General features: G+C 45.2%; 1 protein-coding gene across 2 annotated transcripts in view; it reads left to right on the forward strand.

Annotated features, from left to right (window-relative positions):
- ME3 (malic enzyme 3) overlaps positions 1-13,756 on the forward strand; it is a 327,811-nt gene that overhangs the window by 242,257 nt on the left and 71,798 nt on the right. The gene's annotated exons all lie outside the window — the stretch shown is intronic.

Raw genomic sequence — 13,756 nt, forward strand, 5'->3', positions numbered from 1 at the left:
ATTGCTCAGCATTTCTGAGTCATGTGTCCCACACATATGTCCTCCTCAAAGTGACAGCTACGGGACTTCCCTGGTGGCGCAGTGGTTAAGAATCCGCTTGCCAATGTAGGGGACACGGGTTCGAGCCCTGGTCCAGGAAGATCCCACATGCAGTGGAGCAACTAAGCCTGCGAGCCACAACTACTGAGCCCGTGAGCCACAACTACTGAGCCCGCGTGCCACAACTACTGAAGCCCGCGCTCCACAACAAGAGAAGCCACCGCAGTGAGAAGCCCATGCACCGCAACGAAGAGTAGCCCCCGCTCGATGCAACTAGAGAAAGCCCGCGCTCAGCAACGAAGACCCAACGCAGCCAAAAATAAATAAGTACACTTATAAAAGAAAAAAAATGACAGCTAAGCAAACACGTTCCTTAGACTGAATGAAATTAGCCACAGGGACCTGCAGGAGCCCGCGTGCATCAGTCTCGGCTGGAGTCCCCTGCGGGGAGACGGAGGACATGGGGCCGTGTCAGGGTGTCCGGTTAGAGAGCCATGGGAAGAGAGCCAGGGTTTGCACCTTGGCAGGATCTTCACACCCGCACAGGCAGAGCCCTTCAGGCACATAGCAAGGACACGCCAAGCACTTCATGGATCCTGCTCCCATGATACGTCCTTGAGTTGGTATCGGGTTATTCGATGGCTCCACGTTTAAGCCCGCCCCCTGCACAGCCAACACAGATGCTACCTGTGTGCCCCCGGCAGCGCCCTTCCCACAGCTCCCAGACAGCTCCCTGCTCCACGTTCCAAGACAGGCTGAGACGTTTGCCTCCTAAGAGGACTTTGAGAAGAGTCACATCTCTCCAGGAAGTCTTAGGCGAGGCCTTGTCTGTAAAGAGATGGAATCGATTAGCTCTTAAGAGACCCTTGAACTCAGCATTTCTGTCGGTTTGCCTCTCTTTGCATCCTACGGTGACAGTATCATGGAGCTCAAACCGAGGCCAAGAGGGGACATGACACCCTCCCCACCGGGGGTACAAATCAGTGGAAACAGTAGGACTAGAACTTAGGTGTTCTAACTCTTTATTCTCTTACTACTGTGCAGAGAGATAGGTAGGTGTTCCCCCATCACTTGAATCAAGCTTAATTCATAATTATTATTTACATTTATATAACACTTTGAAGTTTGAAGGTGAATTCAAATATAATCCTGACAACTGCTCTGTGAAACACAGGGCAGCCCCTTTCACGTGACGAAATGGGGGATCCAGAGGTTGACTCCCCCAGGCTGTACAAATAGTAAGAGAGAGAACTGCACCTAGAGTTGGCAGCTTTCTATTTGTCATTCAGGACTCTTTCCACTGCTGGACTGACTATAAATTTCCAACTGGCAGGAGCCATATTTGTTTAGCTCATCGTTGGATACCCAGCACCCAGCACAGAGCCTGGGTACACTCCTTGTTAGATGGAAGGAAGGATGGATGGAAGGATCAGTAGATAGAAGAATAGGATCAATGGATAGAAGAATAGGATCAATGGATAGAAGAAACTTAGAGTCTTATTTTCCTGATGACTTCTAATAGATCTTTGAGGAGTGAGCTTCTATTATTAATGGCTCCTTACTTAAAAACAAAGAGCTTTAACTCTGTAATTTTGTTTAAAATTCATTATGTCCTAATGTTTTTTAATGTTAATGTAAATTACATTTGATTCCTTTAAGAATCTTCAGCAGGAAGACTTGCCTAGGACTTGGGACATAGTAGGCATTCGATAACTGTTTCTGGAATTTAACTGAATTTAAAAGCGTGGCTGGAGAGGTAAAAGTAATTGCAAAGAGTCTCTATGTTACTGGTATAATTAAAGAACAGACTATCTATTATTTGCAAAATAACTTTATCCCCAAATCCAGGCCTATCAATGGGGAAGAAATCAACAGCAAGAATGGAATGAGATCATGACCTGTATTTCCAGAATCTTTGGTTCCAAAGGATTAATAACGATGTCCAGTCCTCACCACAAATAGGTGCAATAGATTGCCCTTGCCTGCCGGTGCAGGATGGACCCTGCGTGAGCCAGCGGTGCTTCTTGTGTGCAACCAAGTGGAGGGACGTGGATGTGAGGTTGTCATGGTAACTTTTTCACTGACTGGAAGAATAGATGAAGCTGGAGTGAACCGCCTTGGCTCATATGGGGGTGGGAATGGGGTAACCAGTAGTGAGGAGCAGAGAAACTTCTCTCTCTCTCTCTCGACAAAGACCCAGGAAATTTGAATTCACGTAATAGTAGAGCAAAATCAGGTAAAGTGCTGGCTAGAATTAGGGTAGATAGGTAATTAAACGATTTTGATGATCAAACCAGAAATAGGGGGTGGTGTTTGAGAGTAAACCTCTACCCAGGCCAGTGGTTTTAAACTTTCATAAGAGTCCACTTTAAAAAATTACAGGCTCCAGCTCCCTTTCCCAAGATTCTGTTTCATTGTGTCAGGAGTGGGGCACAAGAATCTCCATTTTAAAACTACCCAAACTCATTATCCTGCAGGAAATTTATGGACTATATTGGTAGCACATGGACCATAATTTCATAAACTCTCCTCTGGGTAAGCAGAGTATCAGAAATCAAACTCAAGCTGGAGCTGACAGCTGTTCTCATCTGATGGGAAAACTTAGGGGAAAATAAAAGCTGTTTTCTACTTAGTCCTAGTTTTAAAACAAAACAAAAACCAGAGTTTATTTATTCCATGATTGATAACAGTTGAGTTTCTGAAATAAGCTACTTTAGTTTATACATTATACTTTCTTTTAAACTTACATTCTACCAAATGCTTCCCTCATTGACAGAAACCAGCAGATGTTCGCTTTGCCTGATGGCCTTTCCCCATCTTACCCAATGACAAATTCCCACGTACCCTTTAAAATCATCCCAAATGTCTTCATCTCTTGCCACCTCCTTAGTCTCTGTACCCACACTCTTGCTTGCAGAATATTTTGATCCTTCTTCTATGTCTGTCCACAGTGGCCTCTGCTAATACTCTACTAGTGAACTTACTACATTGTTATCCAGTAGTTACTTACAGATCTGCTCCATCACTCTCTCCTCTATCTGACTGAGCTTATCAGACGGTGTGTCTCATTCATCTTTGTAACTTTGCCCTTTCCCTTTCTTTAACTCCTAGTATGGCAGTTCCCATATACTAGAATGAATGAATGAATGAATATATGTTCCATAAGGGCAGAGATCTTTGTCTGTTTTGTTAACTGACGTGAATATTCCAAGTGCCTAGAACAGGTCTTGTCACAAAGAGGGGTCTAATAAGTAATTGTTGAAATAATTCATGAATGAGTGCTTAGCTTACACAGCCAATAGAAAAAGAAGACTGGACCTGCTGTGTTTCTCAGCATAACAGTAAAAATTTTTCATAGTGGCACAGTCTCATGAACAGGTCGTGATTGAGCTCCCCATTTGATATTTCTGGCATCTAATAGTTCGGGGTTTAGCTATATAGACCCAGGGTATTCTAATAGAGAAACAGAAGTAATATTGCAAGCATATAGCTCATACCTACATAATCGGATCAAGTCAACTTTTTTCAGCCTTCCTCATTACATTCTGCTACTAATGGTAAGCCTCGGATACCAATGATTCTCTAGGAGAGTTTACATGGAGTAATAGTAAAAATAGCTTCTATTTATTGAGCACTTACTAAATGTGCCAGGCATTGTACTAACTGCTTTCCATATATTATCTCTTTTCATCGTTTCAGGCAACTTGATTAGAAATGTTTTATTATCCCTATTTAACAGATGAAGAAACTGAGGCTCAGATGTAATCATTTGCCAAGGTCACTCAGCTACTAACCAGAAGACATGAGATTTGAGCCTAAGTCTGTCTGAGCTTCTGCTCTTGAGCTTCACAATAACTCTGGTGTTTTGAATTCAGTGGGTCCAATTGGAACACATGTCATTTCCCAGTCATTTCAGAGCAAATACTTTCTTGGCCTTAACCTTCCTGATCTTGAGTTTTCTGAGACTTCTTCCTTTAAAGAGATTTATAGTTTGGAGGCTAAACTCAGTCAAAATGACAAATTAAATCAAATGCCCCACACCCATCTTACCCCAGCTTAATTATACCTGATGAGTAGCCCTTTCATACATTTGGTTCCAGGCACTTAACTATCTCTTGCATTTGTTCCCAGTGATCAGGGTCCCTGAGGTTTGCACGTATGTTTTCCCAGTGAACTTTTGTCCTCTCTGAAAACTGCATTCTGTTCTCTTTTATTAAATTCCAGCTTTCATGACTAATATACGGTGATAGCTCCAGAAATGTTTATACGATAAATTAAAGTGGGCAGAATCTTCCGCTTACAATTGCTTCAGGATAGGGCTCACATGTCTACCCATAGAATCGTCTCATAAATGCTAGCATAAAATTGATCCGAGCTTTTACAACTTCAGCTTGCCCTTGGCTTAGGGGCCTGTTGTTTCAGTGGGTCTCAACAGGGTCCTGCGCTCCTAGCCTGTTTCTCAAGCTGAGGCTACAAAGATTTATGACTCAGTTGGAAAAAGTATGTGGGACTACTTCTCAAACCTGCTTCAGGAAAACAGGATGTTTCTCTCTCCCGATCTTGCACATACCTGTAAACAAACGAGTCATTGGCAGGGCCTCTGAGTCAGAGGTATAGCATTTTCAGTCTCTCAGGTTTGACGATTATTTGCTTGGATAAATCAGAAGTTCATGTTAGAACAGAGCCACGTTCCAAAAACTTATTGCCCAGAGACCCAGATTAAGTAGAGACCTTCTAGACGGCAGGAAGGTGTGTGTTTGTTTTATAAAGTGGAGGCATGTGTGGGTCTGTGCCATGTTCACAGCCATAAAAGAAAGTGAAGAGTGTTAAGTGTGACTTCTCAGGGAAAACGGGGCCTGAAGCCTCTGTGATTATTATTGTTGGAGGAGTAAATATTTCAGTAGAAAAAGAAACTCCTTTGTACCATCTCTGCCTGAGTTTTCTTGGCATGTTTTAATATTTTCAAGTAGCAGCTGAAACCACACTGACCTTCCCTGTTCTAATTGGAAGCATCTGTGAGTTGCAAAATTAGAATTTTCAGATTCTGAAGTGATTTGCTATTTGGACAGGGGTGTCAGTTTCAGCTGAAATTTTCATCTATGCGGCCTTTTTTTTTCCCTCCCAATTATAAATTGTTCAGTCAGCTAATGATGTGATGGTAACCAGGGCACTCTTCATGAGCTTTCCATGTACGGACGCTTTCTTAAAAATGAAAACCACACTTTCTTCTACAGCTGTTTGTACACCTTATCAGGCTCCTTCTTATTCGAGGAGAACAGCTGGAAAAATTCCCCCAACCCTTGGAATTCGACTCGAACAATTTTCTCCTGCCAAAAGGCATCTCATAATCAAAAACACTAGAGCAACAAGTGATATTTGCAAATTCCAGGAAGAAAAAAAAATAGTTGAAACAATTAGAAACCTGTTCCAGGTTTTCTCTATGTTAGTAGGAGCCTGTCTTCTGAAGAACTTTAGTGTTTTACAGGTATCTCCCGAAACTTTAACAAGAGAGACGTGAAGGCTCGGTGGCTTCTTACGTGCTTGCCTGTACTTACTACTTACGCTCCTTCCTGTCTCAGCGCTGCTACCTCATGGAGCCTCAGTTCTCCCGGGTGTAAATGAGAATTTCCTAGCTTCCTAGACTCGTGGTGATGAGTAAATGGTGTAGCATTTGTAACATGCTCCCAGTGGGAGCTTTCTGAGTCCATTCTGGCTGCTATAACAAAATACCACAGACTGGGTGGCTTATAAACAACAGAAATTTATTTCTCCAGTTCTGGAAGCTGGAAGTCCGAGATCAGGGCAGTGGCATGGTGGGATGAGGGCTCATTTGTGGTGGCAGACTTGTCCTCGTACCATCACATGGCAGAAGGGGTTAGGGAACTCTCCAGGGCCTCTTCTTTTTTTTTTTTTTAATTTTATTTATTGATTTATTTATTTATGGCTGTGTTGGGTCTTCATTTCTGTGCGAGGGCTTTCTCTAGTTGCGGCAAGCGGGGGCCACTCTTCATCGCGGTGCGTGGGCCTCTCACTATCGCGGCCTCTCTTGTTGCAGAGCACAGGCTCCAGTCACGCAGGCTCAGTAGTTGTGGCTCACGGGCCTAGTTGCTCCGCGGCATGTGGGATCTTCCCAGACCAGGGCTCGAACCCGTGTCCCCTGCATTAGCAGGCAGATTCTCAACCACTGTGCCACCAGGGAAGCCCAGGGCCTCTTTTATAAGGGCAGTGATCCCATTCATGAGGGCTCCACCCAAAGGCCCCTCCCAAAGACCCCACCTCCTAATACCATCACATTGGACATCAGGATTTCAGCATATGAATTTTGGAGGGACACATTCAGACCATAGCAGGAGCTAAACAAACGTTGGCTTCTCCTCTTTCTCTCTTTCCTACATTTTACTTGTCACAACTGAGGTAAAAATGACATGACTTACTTGAGACCAAAGATCAGGCCCTCAAGGAGCCAAGACAAGCCTGAAATTTACAGGTCTAGAATCTTCAAGGCTCCATCCTCTGTCTGGGTTCAACACCAGCTCTATAGAATTTGGCACAGGGTACGTTGTAGACTGTTCCAAAAAGTCATAGAGAGCAAAAGACTGTGGGTGCTACAAGCCACTTCACAGATACTTTGTGTGGCGAGTAGGATTAAAATTAATGACTACACAGGGGAAGGGCTCAAAATGATGCCGCCAAAAAGATGACCCTGGCTTTCCATACTAGGCTCCCAATAGACGTTTGCAGTATTAAATTTAATAGGCTGGACCTGCAGATCAGTAAGTTTTTGAGAGTGAAAAAGAAAAACAAATAACAGTTGTGTCAAGACACAGGCAAACCAGAATATGTAGTCACCCTACCTGGGAACCACAGCATGAATTTCTGTGTCTCTTGGAGGGAAACCGCCATTCATTCCTTTGAGAAATACATCTTATGTTCCAACTTAAGATTTTTGAAGAGGCTACTTGTGATCAACATTGTGTTATTTTACTTAACGCTCACACCAGCTTAGTGAGATGGATTTAATTATTAAATTAACTATTAATTAGTGCCCCATTTTAGTAATGAGCAACTGACACTCAGTGAGGTTAGTAATTTGTTAAGGTTGCACAACAAATAAAGGTAAGATTTGGGATTTGAGCCCAGGTCTGTCTAGCTGTAAATTCATGCTCTTGCAACTGTTCTAGGTCTAGTCTGCAGGTCTTGCTAGATTATGTCATAGGATCATAGATTTTTAGAGGTTATCTGACCTGCCTTCTACATTTTTCAGATGGGGAAACAAGCTCAGAGAGGTCTGATAGCTTTTTCAAACTCACATAGCTGGATATAGTAGCAGAAATTTTCTAGTGCCCTTTTCCCAACCACTCCATTCGCACACAGGGAAGGAGAGAAAGGAATCTATTCAGAGATTCCCTTCTGAAGTGGACACGATGTTTATAGGGCTGTACTGGGGACCCATGAAAATCAGTGGAGGTGGAGCTGCTCTTAAGATGCTTCAGGTCTTCTTGGGGAAAACTGTCCAACGGCAGCAAGAGGAGGGAGGGTGAGAGGGAAGGGCCAAAGTGCCCTAGAGTGGAGGCTCCACGCCCAGCTCTGCTGCTCTTTCACTGTGATTTAGCCATCCTAGTACTGCTTGTTCCATGGTTCTCCCCATCCTCCAATCATGTCTCCATTATACCCCATTATACTGTTGTTTTTTTTTTTCCAGTCTGCCTAGAACAAAAAACTCCACTGGATCAGAGGTAAAGTCCTCTGCTTCCTTGTTTCCCATGTGCCCAGCACAGTGCTGGATGCCTAAAGCAGGATGCAAGAAGCCCGAGCAGGGGACAAGGCAGGCAGTACTCTCAAGGAAGCCCCGCCCACTCCGAGGCCCCGCTGCGGGAGTCACGTGGGCGGAACCACCGTCCTCACCTTTACATCTCACTCCAGAGACAGGCACGCTCGACCTCAGTGTCATCTGGGAGGGTCGGAAGGAAAGGGGGCCTCCTCGGGGTGGGAGGGGCCATGTGCCCACCTAAGAGGGAGACAGAATGGGAAACAGGAGGGGTCGTCCGAGGTCCAGGAAATTAGCTATGGTTCAGTGGGTTAAAAATAATCAAAATGTCCCTCAAGATAGAAACTAAGGGGCTTCCCTGGTGGCGCAGTGGTTGAGAGTCTGCCTGCCAATGCAGGGGACATTGGGACATTGGAGCCCTGGTCTGGGAAGATCCCACATGCCACGGAGCAACTAGGCCCGTGAGCCACAATTACTGAGCCTGCGCGTCTGGAGCTTGTGCTCCGCAACAAGAGAGGCCGTGATAGTGAGAGGCCGGCGCACTGCGATGAAGAGTGGTCCCCACTTGCCACAACTAGAGAAAGCCCTCGCACAGAAACGAAGACCCAACACAGCCATAAATAAATAAATAAATAAATAAATGGATTATCACGTTTAAAAAAAAAAAAAAAAGATAGAAACTAAAACCAAAGAAGGATTGTGAGTGACCTACCACTAACAGGTGCCTGCCCCGCTTCATTCACATTCCCCTGAGGACATTTCACAGAACCGGGGGAGAGCGTGATCCCTAATTTCTCCCAGGCACGATGGGTACCTCGCTGTATCCTCAGGCTCTGCCTTCCCAGGTGCTGGGCAACCAGGCCCTGGGACTTCTCAGACCTACTTTCTCCTGCTGTGCTGTTGAGTCCCGGAGGCTGCTCCTGGGTTTTAAATATAGCCTCTTGCCTGTTTTCAGAGGACAGGTCCCCTGGCTGCCAAAAATGTGCAGAATGGTGGTTCCGTGGCAACAGCGAGCCTTTGTTCCGAAGTTGAAAGTTCACGTCCCTCCTCCTGAGCCCGGCCTTGGTGGTTTGCCTGATGTCACTGACCCTGTTTTAATTAAGCCCTCCTTTTTTGTTCGACTTGGTGCCAAGAAGCTTGAATGAATCTTGTGTTGTCGAGTGGGTTTTGTTGGGGGTTTTTTCTCACTTCTATTCTAGGAAACTTCTAAGGGTCCCTCCTCTGCAGGCGGAGATAAGGGTTAAGAGTCTTTTTCTCAAGAAATAACATTCTCCTAAGTGAACTGTTATCTTTGTTTTTCTTTCTCTTTTGTGTAACTGAATTCTAAAATTCAAGAGGGTTTTCTGGCTCCTGATGGAAACTGGAGATAGTATGTAATTTACAGGCCTCTGTGGGAGGGAGGACACTTCACCAGGGCTTGTCCTTCTGAAATTCCAGCAGACTGAGTTTTAAGACAGGTTCAGGGAAGGAGTCGTGATCACCACTGCTCATGGCCACAGCACACAAATTGGATGTTGGTGTACTAGCTTCCTAGTGTTGCTGTAACGAAATACCGCAAACAGGGTGGCTTAGAACAGCAAAAGTTTATTGTCTTACAGTTCTGGAGGCTGCAAGTCTGAAATCTAGGTGTCGACAGAGTTGAGGTCTCTCCGAGATCTGTAAGGGAGAACCCTTCCTCGCCTCTTGTAACTCCTGTTGTTTGGCAGCGGTCCTTGACATTCCTTGCCTTATAGATGCCTCACTCCAGTCTCTGCCTCCATCACCTCGTGGCCATCTTCTCCCTGTGTGTCTCTGTCTTCACCTCTTCTCATAAAGACACCAGTCATTTTGGATGAAAGCCCTCCCTGATGACCTCACCTTAATGACATCCGCAAAGACCCTATTTCCAAAGAAGGTCACAGGTAGCAGGGGTTAAGATTTCAGTGTATCTTTTGAGGGGGACACAATTCAATTCAGAGTTGTTTCATTTTCTTGGCTTGGAATTTTCTGTCACCCAGAAAATATTTGGATATGTTATTGCTCTCTAGCATAAGTAACCAATATCAGCTACCACTTATGGAGCATTTACCACACGCCAAGCACTATGCCAGGTACCTGATCTATTATTTCATTGAATCCTCACAGAAGCACGTTGAGGTAGGTGTTATTATATGCCCAGTTTATAACTGAAAACATAAAGGCTCAGCTGTGTCTCATTTCAGCACCCATGTTCTGCACCACTCAGCATACCCAACATGTATGTTGCTTCTAGAACACCTGTTGTGTGCTTGGTGCTATGCTGGACCCCAAGGTTACAGCAGTGAACAAGACAGATATCGTGCTGCCCTCATAGGACATATAGTCTAGTAGGAGGAGCTATGCATTAAAGATATACTTTTCTAAATAACAGTCACTAACCCGCAGTGCTATAGCACCGTCTCCAATCAGGAATTCTTTTCCTCTGCTGTCATTGCCTGAGGTCCGTTGTAGGAACAGTGACTACTGAGATGAAGAGTAGTGAGAAGACCTTCCAAGAAGGAAGGCTCTCACCTCTGCTTTAACCAGAGCGCCAATATCTCGTTTAACATAATGGGCATCTCTGAAAGGTTTTGTGGAACAGAGTGTACCATGGCTACATGGTGCTATGGAACAAACATCCCTGAAAGCTTATTCTGTGCTTCTGCATCATGTCCCGTGGGTCAGCTGGGGGCTGTGCTCAGCGTCTTCCTCAATCTAGAACCAGGTCCTGAGGCAGCCTCGTCTGGAACAGTACAGGTGGCGGCGGCAAAGGAAAAAGAGAAGATGGTGAATCACATACTGGCCTTTAAACGCTTCCAGCCCAATGTGTCAGGTCAGCCCTGTTGCAGGATGAACAGCCTGTAACAAATATGTCTTTTAGGCCAAATGAGTTACGTATGTGAAAGAATAAAGTAGGTGTTTAGTTTTTGTTAAGCATGAAGCCATTCCCTTCCCTGGCCACACATTTACCCCAAAACTCCATGTGAGAGGGGGCTGCCCCCTTCTCTGGTCCCTCCTTCTCAGGCCCTGATGTCCACGTATCACCTGAGAAGGAGCCTAGGTTCTGTTTCTAGAAACCAAAATAGGAAAGTCCAAATTTGTGAAAGCCATAAATCGGGGGACAGTGATTTATGTTCCTGAACAATTTTCTGCAGCCTCCCTTTAAACAGCAACCTCCCGAGTACACGTACGGTATTATTTTAGGTATATTTTATTAACTCACAACTTTTCAGGAATGTTCTGTAAAGCAGGGAATACATTCATTTAAGCCCTGCTTCCATAGGTTGGCAGCTTGTCATATTTACTATATATTTTTTTTCTTCCCTCAAGTTCCAAAATTGCTTCCCTGAAGTAAACAGGAAAAACTTGGGGGAAGGTATCAGTAGCTACAGTTATTTCTGGTTTTTTGTTTTTTCCTGTTCCGGTTAACGGCTATTAACAATGAGAGATTCCCACGACAGCCTCTCACCCAGAGGCCCATCTTCACAGCACCACCAGCGCCAGGGGCGATCCGTTCTAATTACTCAGAGGATACATTAGCCTGGATGAGTGCTCAGGTTATGTTAGCTCACTGCAGGCTGCTCAGTGCCTCGGGATCCCCCGGGGCAGCCTATAATTGACTCGGAAGCTGGAAATGCTTCCCCGTCTCAGCGAAGCCAGGCCCAGCACTTCCTGGAGCTTCCCACCTTCCTGCCTCCTTTTGTGCCTCAGGACGGGGTGGTGGAACATGACACCAGCTGTCAGAGCCTATGTCTCACAGAGCAGCCTTCATTTTGGGGGTGGGGGGGAAGGGTCTGACTCCTTCTCATGGAGAAAAGATTAAAACAGACCCAGCCGTGGAATACAGAGAGCTCCTCGGCACCCAAATTACTACCCCATTCACCCAGAAAGGGCCGTCAGGAAACCAGAGAGACTAGCACACTTTACAGGCCCTCTCAGACTTACCATATTGGTCAAGGTCAGATAGATATGAAGATTCACATGTCTACAGGGCTTTACAGTGTGCAGAGTGTGTGTGAACTTGCCTTGCTTCCTCCTCACAGCCACTCCGTAATGGAGAAGCCATTGTGCCCATTTTACTGAGGAGAAAACTAAGACACCGAGAATTGAAGAGACTTGTCCCAAATCCCACACCTAAAGGAGCCACATTTCCATGCTCCAAGAGACGTGTGTTTAAATCTCACCTCTACCTTCACACCTCTTCCGTCTTAATCTCATCTATAGAATGGGGATGATGCCTGTCTGAGAGTGTTGCATGAGAATTAAGATAACGTGCGTAAAGGGACAAACAGGGTTCCTGAGATGTTCAAAAGCCCGATGGATGGATGGATGGATGGATGGGTGGGTGGATGGATGGATGGATGGATGGGTGGATGGATGGATGGATGGATGAGTGAGTGAGTGAGTGAATATTGACCTTTTGTGACTTGTATTCCCTTTCAGGCTGCCCTTGATCTCACCCTATTGAATACTAGCTCTTGCAGGGAACATGGAAAACTACTAGTCCCAACTGTACATCACCAAAGAACTCTATTTTGCCCTCACTCAGTGACCCTCATACTGCAAGATTTTCTACCAAACTTTGACTGCCTTCCTGTTTCACCAAAAGCACATATAACTGTAAATCCTAGTTCCTGACAAACATGCACATTAACTTGGTATAAGTCTTGGTATAAAATACAAATTAATAATTAGCTACTAGTGTTTACTGAGCACTTACTATAAGCCAGGTTCCTCACTGGACATTTTGCTTGCATTTGGACCCAGGCGGCCTGACTGCCGGGCCTGCACTCCTAACCACGAACTACACTAACTCAGCAACGCTAAGAGCTGCCATTTGTTGGGCACTAACTACATGCCAGCAGGCACCACAGTGAACTCTTTAAATATGCATTGTCTTAGTTGATCCTTATAGCGAAGGCATGAAGCAACTGGTGTCAAGTTCTCCTTTTTACAGATGAGGAACTGAAGCTTGAAGAAGGGGTAACCTGTCCACAGCCACACAGCCAGCGAGGAGCTAAGGCAGGCTTTGAACCCAGGTCTGTGGCTGCAAAGCACGTACATTTAACCCCCAGTCTATGCTCCCTTCCCTCTGCCACTTCTCTAAAACTTCACTTGAGTCACTTGCAGCTTTGTCACTTTCAGTGATCTGTTTTACTGGAAGTAGTCCCTGAAAATCCCCACGCCGGCCTCAGGGACTCCTGTGGGCCTGAGGTCTCTGGTGAGACTAAGCAGGTGTGGCTAGCTGCGCCTCCCATGGCACCTAGACATTCTTCCTGAAGCCACTAAGAAGGAATACAAAGGAGTGAGTGTCTGCATTTCTCACTTGAGAAATGAGAAAGTGAGATAAGAACCAACCATGGCAGCAGAGATAAGAACCAACCCCATCACCATGTATTGCTGGAGAAAATAGCAATAGCACTCTTCGAGTGGAAGTGGTTAAACCTGAAAGTAGATTGCTGAGGGCATCTAAGAAGTTTTCTTCCCTGGAAGTATCTTCTTTTTTTTTTAAATTAATTAATTAATTTATTTATTTTTGGCTGTTTTGGGTCTTCGTTTCTGTGCGAGGCCTTTCTCTAGTTGCGGCAAGCGGGGGCCACTCTTCATCGCGGAGTATCTTCTTTTTGAGCTGGTCTAGATACAGTTCCACCAGGAAATTTGGCAAGCGACCACCTAGGATCCTACTGGAACCTGCAGTCCATTTGTTTATCATCATAATCCCTCACTCTGCACATTTCACTTCCTCACCAACATGCATCGGAGAAAAATATTTCATTAGTGGCCCCAGTGCGCATCTCTGGTACATTTCAGTCCATATCCCTAGCTGTCTGTTGGGAACTAGATCCATGGAGAGAACAGGCAGTCTGGGTCAGTAGAGAGAGCCCTGGACTCAGGACCTTGGTTCAAGCAGGTTCTGCTGCTTATGAGCTGTGTGACCTCAAAGAAGTCACT

Source organism: Balaenoptera ricei, chromosome 8 (genome assembly GCF_028023285.1).
Source record: "Balaenoptera ricei isolate mBalRic1 chromosome 8, mBalRic1.hap2, whole genome shotgun sequence".
Classification (NCBI taxonomy): Eukaryota; Metazoa; Chordata; class Mammalia; order Artiodactyla; family Balaenopteridae; genus Balaenoptera; species Balaenoptera ricei.